Source organism: Pteropus vampyrus, unplaced genomic scaffold (genome assembly GCF_000151845.1).
Source record: "Pteropus vampyrus isolate Shadow unplaced genomic scaffold, Pvam_2.0 Scaffold115, whole genome shotgun sequence".
Lineage (NCBI taxonomy): Eukaryota > Metazoa > Chordata > Mammalia > Chiroptera > Pteropodidae > Pteropus > Pteropus vampyrus.
Genome location: NW_011888896.1, coordinates 5,683,714 through 5,691,380, shown reverse-complemented (window position 1 = coordinate 5,691,380; position 7,667 = coordinate 5,683,714). Strand labels below are relative to the sequence as shown.

General features: G+C 38.0%; 1 protein-coding gene across 7 annotated transcripts in view; it reads right to left on the bottom strand.

The window, feature by feature from the left end:
• The window catches only part of GNG12 (G protein subunit gamma 12), a 211,790-nt gene that overhangs the window by 126,954 nt on the left and 77,169 nt on the right, over nucleotides 1–7,667 (bottom strand). For 3 of the 7 annotated variants that reach the window (XR_002781738.1, XR_002781741.1, XR_002781739.1), the window contains one exon: nucleotides 4,310–4,430. The exons of 3 other annotated variants lie outside the window; for them this stretch is intronic. The gene's annotated coding sequence lies outside the window, so the exon portion shown is untranslated. Of the gene's footprint in view, nucleotides 1–4,309; nucleotides 4,431–7,667 lie in introns of those variants that run through there. One more of the 7 variants, XM_023533920.1, reaches the window with a different exon arrangement.

The following is a 7,667-nucleotide window of genomic DNA, read 5'->3' as shown; positions in this document are numbered from 1 at the left end:
GGACCAGTGTTCAGCACTCCTGTCCCATAATAGCAAGCTCACTCCTCCTTCCTAAAAGAGAAAGGTTAAGGTACCATCTTTACCAACGCCCTTAAATTAATTAGTGTCATAATGATGAACTTACAATTGAGTAATTTTTATAAAAACCTCATGTGATAATTGCAAAAGGCTCTCCACTGGTCTTTCTGACTCTAGTCTTCAAGATAGTTCACTGGGGTACAGTATAAAAATATTAGAAATCATAGCTACATTTATTTTGTATCTTTTCCTTTTGTTAGTATGGTAGTTCAGGTATATAATATATAAATAAAAACACCTATTCTGGGGCTGCATGCTCTAAGTCTTTCCCGAGGAAATTCGCAATAAAAAATGTTTAGCAATCACAGATCTAGTCTCTCTCCCAACCCCTGCTAAGCGAGGCCAGATCACTCTTCCTAGAAGTTGCTTCTACTTGTGCCCCTTTCCTTTGCCAAAACAAACAACAAAATGAAACCCCAAATCTTCTAAGTTTTCAGAATAAGAAAATAGCTTTTACAAGTAAGCTGAAGTTGAAAAGAAGGGAGTTTTTCTATGCAGACACAATATTCAGTCCACAACTCTTAATAAGCCCCACATTTGTATAACACATTGTACTTTCACAATGCACTGAATTCTGCCTACGGGCTTTCTGGATTCATAAGAACATGTGTCTGCTCTGATCCAAGATTTGTATATATTTAGTTCTACTCTGCAAAGCCTGTTAGCCCCACTTAGAAACTAAATTTTGGATCCAGAACAATATTTTAAGGCCAACAATATTTCCTTAGGCTCCATCAGTACATGTTAACAGACAGAATTACTGAAGAGATGATGAAAATAAAGAACTTTACACATGCTAAGTTATTTCCTGTAAAGGCAGTTTATAGAAATAGCAATCGAGTGAAAACCAAACTACAACACACTGTGTGTGTGTGTGTGCGTGTGTTTGTGTCTGCGTGTGCGTACATGCGCGGGTGTGTATACGTGTGTGGACAAGAGGTACTAAGGCACCAGACAAATGAGTGAAGAAGCTATTGTAGAAGAGGAACCGCTGGCCATGGCCAGATACAATATGCGTCAGGTGAATTAGAAATGAGCTGTCCACTTAGGATGCTTCCTTATGTTGGCTATTATAAATAACGCTGCAATGAACAGGGGGTTGGGGCACTGAGTAAAAAGGGTGAAGGGATTAAGAAGTACAAATTGGCAGTTACAAAATAGTCACGGGATGTAAAGTACAGCATAGGGAATATAGTCAATAATATTGTAATAAATGTATGCTGCCAGGTGGGTACTAGACTTAAGAAGGGATCACTTTGTAAGTTATATAAATGTCAACCACTATGCTGTATACCTGAAACTAATATAATATTGTATGCCAACTGTAATTGCAAAAAAATTTTTTTGTTTAAAACAGGTTTTTTGTTTTGTTTTTAATATTTTATTTATTTTTTATTTTTCAATTATAGTTGAATTGTGAATAAAACAGTGACACCTATTTAACTCAGGTGCAGAGGCTTCAGCTAACCATATTTCTTAACTTAGTTTTTAACTTACCTTCATTATTAATCTTTAGAAGGACTTTCTCTTGTTTGATTGTATTTTCATTCATACCTTTTTACCCTATTCCTACTCCCTCCATAGACAAATATTATAGTTCTGATGTGTATCTTTTTGTTTGTGTCTTTCTAAAATATATATTGTTATTTTAATGTTATATTAAGGATATAGTATACTCCTCATTTGTGAAAAATATAAATTTTTCAAATAAATATTATGGTAGTCCGTATTTTTATCCAAAATTGCATCACTTGTTATAATTTTTTCCTCTAAGAGATATACATTCTAATGATATCTTGTTACTGACAATTATTTTTGTCTTCTTAGCATTAAAAAAAAAATAACCTCTTTTATTCTCTGAATGCATCTTTTCTCATCTCCTCCCCTGCATACACACTTTATTTTTTTAATAGTAAATGTCTGACTACATGAATGCAATATCTTTTCATCTCTTTGAGAGTATTATTTATATATTTTTGGAGAGATATTTTTCTGTTATTTTCATTTTCCCCGTTGTTTCCTTTGAGTTTCTTTTCTTTCTACTTTCAGAACAAATTCCGTTTCCTTATTTTTAATCTGTGTCTTTTGTGTTCACAGCTTTCCTCAAACGTCTGCTGATCCTTGGCTGATTCTGATTGGAGCCTCTGAGTGTGTGTGCAGGGCTTACTGAGTGATGGGAGTAGGTGATGTGGCAGAGATTTGGCTCTTTGTCTGCCTGCCGACTTCTATTGATTTCTATAGGTCTCTTCTCTGGGGCTAGTCAGATATATCAGAAAAGAAGTCAGATACTCTACTTAGGGTGGGGAAGGTTTAAGTCTGGCTGTCTGCATTCTAGCAGCCTGGAAGTCCCATCATAGTTTTTTTGTTTTGTTTTTTAAATCGAGATTTTTCAGTTAATCTTGTTTTTTGAGTACTCGGTACTCAGCTGTGGCTCATGGCCATACTCTCTGGATGCCCAATCATCTATTCATTCAACAAATATTTATCTAGTATCTTTTTAGCACTTTGTGCCAGGCATAATTCTAGGTGCCTGGGGATCTACCAGTAATCCAAACAGATGAAAATTCTGCCCACACAGAGTTTACATTCTAAGAGGAAAACATCTTCAGTCTTCTGCCAGAGTGAGGGAGGCAGGCGGCTGGCTGCAAACGGCGGTGCCAGGGGTTTGGAGGTCTAACTGCTACTTATAAAGACTCTCAACCATTCCTCCTATTTTAGCCCCACCTCACATCCCCATCTTTAAAAGCACTTGCTTGGTACCTCTGATTCCAGAGCTTCTCTGGGTTAGAGTGAAAGGAACCAGCTTGCTTTAAGTTAGCATTCCCTCGACCTTTTGTGGACATTTGAAATTCAGCTTCCCTTGTTCTGCTAAGTTGGTTGCCTTGCCACTTATTCACCTACTTTCTATTTCTGATCTGCTTTAGTTATCTTTCCCATTTCCCTGTTCTTATATCTTATACCTTTTTATTTTTCATTTAATATTATTTTAGTGGGATTTGGGGGAAGAATAGAGATAATTTTGTGTTCAGTCAACTATGTTTATTGATGTACTAGTAAATCTCTATATGGGCACAAAATTGCTTGCTTGATAGGTAAAAAAGATGCCAGCCTAGATGGTGGTGGTTATCAGGCTGTGATTTTCTGAAAGTCACATCTCTGTGAAGCTGTATTGCTTGAATTTAGAATGAGATCACATAAAAGGTAGATAAAGCTTCAATGTTTCTAGACTTCTATTATCATGGTTCATTTTCTTTCTCTTTTTCTCTCTCTTGGACCTTAAAACATGTTCTATTTCACTGTCTCCTCCCTTGAATCATATTTTTCTTTTAATATTATTATTGACCTTCACATTTTCCTTGCGTTGATGTCCATGATGAGAAATTATTTTGGACTACGTTCCTAGTCATCACATACATATATTGTGATACGGTAAAATAGTGTTTTTTTTTTTTTCAACAGAAATATAGGACAACTAGTAGCTAACATTTATTAAGCACTTACTATATGTAAGACACAGTCCTAAGATGTTTATATTTATTATCTTATGAAATTCTATCATCTCCCTATGAAGTAGGTATTATTATCAATTCACTTTATGAAAGAGGTATCAGATCCTATCATCTTATTTTGTAAATGCAAGACTAAGAGAGATTAAAAACTTGCCTAAAGTCTTACAGCCAATAAGTAAAGTTTTAAAATATTCATGAAATGAATCTGATTTATATATTATCAAAGTCACACATATTCCTTGTTAGACATTCAAGCAGTGTTTTAGTGCCCCAAACCTCCATCACTCCCTGCTGAGGGAGCTACATATCTAAGGATCAATAGTCAATTAGAAAGCAGAACCATATTTATTTGATACAATAGCAGGGATGTCTGGTTAACTGTGCTGGAGGGTTGGGTCTGGAAGCCAACATAGGGTTTCCTGCTTCCTCAAATGGAGACTGGCTGACTCCAGAAGGGTGAGACCTATGCATCAGGTCCTTATCCACTCACCTAACTCGCTGTGCAGGAGAGAAGGGCTGGCTGCTTCAGCTTCACCTTGCAGACCAAAAAGCTGGACAGAGAGCACAAGTATTGCTAAGTCTTCCTCCAAGAGACAGCTGTGCCCAGGGTGTGGTTTCCATAAAGGGATAGGAAGGAAAGACAGGCCCATGAAGTAGAAGAGGAAGCAGGTAACAGACCTCGCATCCATTAAGAAATGGCACAATTCAAATTAGGCTCCCACCTTTCAGGTCCGTGATTGCTTGCTCCCTCCTTGGGGGAACTGTGAGGGGGCTTAGAGAAGGGCTGGAAGTGTGGGTAGGGATGTTCTCTCTCCTGGAAGCTGGGAAGACGTGTTCTCTTTTCTGTGAGTTGTGGTGGAAGTATAGGAAGAAGAAAAACAAATTGCCTTCTTAACATTTTTGTGTAGTGGAAGTAAAACATTGCTTGTAGTAGTTTCTTCTATTTTATAATTTAAATCAATGCTGATTGCAACCCACTCAATGGGTTTCTTGACTCACTAATGGGTTGGGACCCTCAACTTGAAAACATTGTTCTGGGAGGTTTGTGACATAATTTTGGAGGAAAGAACTGCTCCTGTTTGTAAAACAGTTAGGTGGACCCTTTGGTTATACAAGAAGCAAGCATTAGGGACTAATTCAATGGGAGTGTCTGACAAAGACATGCAATTTGGCACAACTTCAAAGAATAATACAATTAAAAAGATATGATACATATGAGTAGAGAGATTATTAATACCTAATAATGTTGAACATCTTTTCACGTGCTTTTCCATTTGTCTTTTTCAAGCTGCTATGCCAAAATAACATGGGCTGGGTGGCTTAAATAACAAACATTTATTTCTCACTGTTCTGGAGACTGGAAGGCTGAGATCAGGGTGCCAGCGTGGTCAAGTTCTTGGTGAAGGTACTCTTCCTGGTGTACAGATGACTATCTGCTTGTATCCTCATGTGGCAGACAGAGAGGAAGGGCTAGGTCTCTTCCTCTTCTTATAAGGACACTAATTTTATCACTGGAGAAACTCATGGCCTAATTATCCCCTAAAGGGCCCACCTCTTAATACCATCACATTGGTCATGAAGATTTAACATACGAATTTGAGAGTGACAAAAACATACAGTCCATAGCACCATCTGTACATCCTCTTTGGTTAAATGACAATAGCATTTTAATAAACCATGTGCTAAAAAGTAGTAGAGTATTATTATTACCAACAATGGCAGTAATACAGGTCATAATAGTAAGGTTTTCAATCTATTTTTTTTTTTTTTATCTCTTATGCATAAAACTCTGTGTTAGGCAACAGGATACAAAGGTTAACTAAACAGTATGGCTCTTCCCTGCGTGGAACTTATAATCATGAGGTGAATGAGGAATTGGAAAACTTTTTTTTTTTAAACAAATACACATACGTATAAGTATAAAAATTGTTGTGCCCTAAACGGAAAAGAGTGTCATAAAAAAGAATACTGGAGACTTAACATTGAGAGTCAAATATTTCCACCTCAAACCTGAAAAATGAATAGGTGATATTTAAGTACTACAGGGCCAAGAGCAACTTAGCCCATGAGAAGAGCATGTGTTGAAGACCCCGAGGCAGGAAAGAACTTGAGATGTTGTATAAACCCAACATCTAGCTAGTGTAGCAGGAATGCACAGCAACAGCAGAAGAGTGATGTGAGATGAGTTTAGCAATACGGGCAGAAACCAGATAAGAAGCCAGGACAGCAGCTACAAGGCTACTGTAAAAGTCCAAGCAAGAGACAGTGGTTTGAACCAATGTTGTAAACAAGAGAATGGAGAGAGAGAGGCGGATAGTCTTGAAGAATATTTTGGAGATAGAATTGACAAAGCATGGTGAGGGGCAATATGTTAGGGGTGGGGTGGGCAGGTGAGGAAGAAGGAGTGTCGAAAATAACTCCCACGTTGTTTGATTGAACAAATAGGTTAGTGGGGGTGACTTTACCAAGATGGTAAAAACAAGAGGAAGATTCAATTTGCATGGGGGGTGGTAGGCAGTAGTCATGTTATTTTTAGATGTATGTAAATTATGAGGACCTATGTGTGTCTACAAAAATAATGTCTATTTAATGGTGCAGTACATAGAAGGGACCTACAAATGAGACTGAAAGAATCGAGGCTAAAAGAAAACAACTCGAGTTCAAAATACATCATCTTTCCCTTTGCTTTTAGAAAATTTTTTTTTCATGGAGATTTTAAATAGTATGGGCAGGTGTCCACCAGATGGCAATATTTCTTTATAAAAGCCCAGATTTAGACCCCATACCTTCTCAGCTACATCAAGATGGATCCTTGAGGGGCACACAGCCAAGGTCGTCAGAATTGTCGGAACTACAGCCAGCCTGCTGACTTCGTTATGTGCACAGGCAGCAGCAGTTTCATGAGCAAGATCCTTTTGCAGCCTCTTATAAGAAGACAAAGGTATATGCATGCATGTTTGGGATCTGGGTACTTATATCCTAAAAAGTCCCTTAATCCAAAGTGTTCTCAGTGTGAGCACATGAGTAACACTGGGAGCTTCACATAACCTTTCAGAGCCTCTTTCTTCATCTGTAGAATGGTCAGCATATTAGTACTTCATGGGGTTAGCACAACTCTGAAATTAGATAATGCATGCCTATAAGATGCCTAGCCCAGTCCTGGTACAAAATAAGCACTTAATACATGGTAGCCTTCATTATCATTTTATCCCCACAATGACCCTTATCCTCACTCTCCTTCCCTCAAAGCTTTACCCTATGCCAGCCTTGGTTGTGGGCAGCCTTCCAGACATGACCTCACAATCGAAGCACTTGAGTCACGACAAAATGACAGACTCCCTTCCAGGTCCTCTTAAGCCTTGGCTCGTGGCAGGCCCTCCTCTTTGATAATCCTTCCTTCCAACTGCATTTTCAGAAAGATGGAGCCCTTCTGCAATTGATTTGTTTGATTGGATGGGCAAGCTATGAAGAGAGAGAAGAAGTGCCTGAATGAAACACAAATGCCAGAAAATCAGCTTCTTACTAACACACTGCATTGAATTCAATCATTCTCTGTTTAGTTGCCTTTCCTAAGCTACTGAAAGATGTACAATTGCTATCTGCAGACTTATAATTATATATTCCCAGCCTGCCAGGTGGGATAGATTCAAGTGCTCATTTTGTTGGGAGGCTGATACAATATGAATGAAGCTCAGATTTGTCTTGAGAAGAAGCTGGCTTGATGCTAGTGCCTGTAGTTCAGCCACAGGGAATATTTTTACAGCTGGGATTATCCAGCTCCTCCTACTCTATTTATCTTCCTTCTTTCCTAGTAGCTCAGTCCACCAGATGCTTCATTTCCCTAAAATATTTGGATGCTTTAAAAACATGTTTTCAGAATGCTATTAATTATTACTATATTATCCAGTAATGTTTTATAGGTGTTTTCAGCTTCTTTTTATTTCATGTAGGGTTTTGGGGGGAGGTGCATAATGAGGGCATAGTGAGAAGAGGACAGGAAATGTACCTTTGTTATTGAAGGAAGGAAAATGTTTTTTGGTCTTTAAATTGTATTGCAGATAGCAAAACAAATTTTCATGT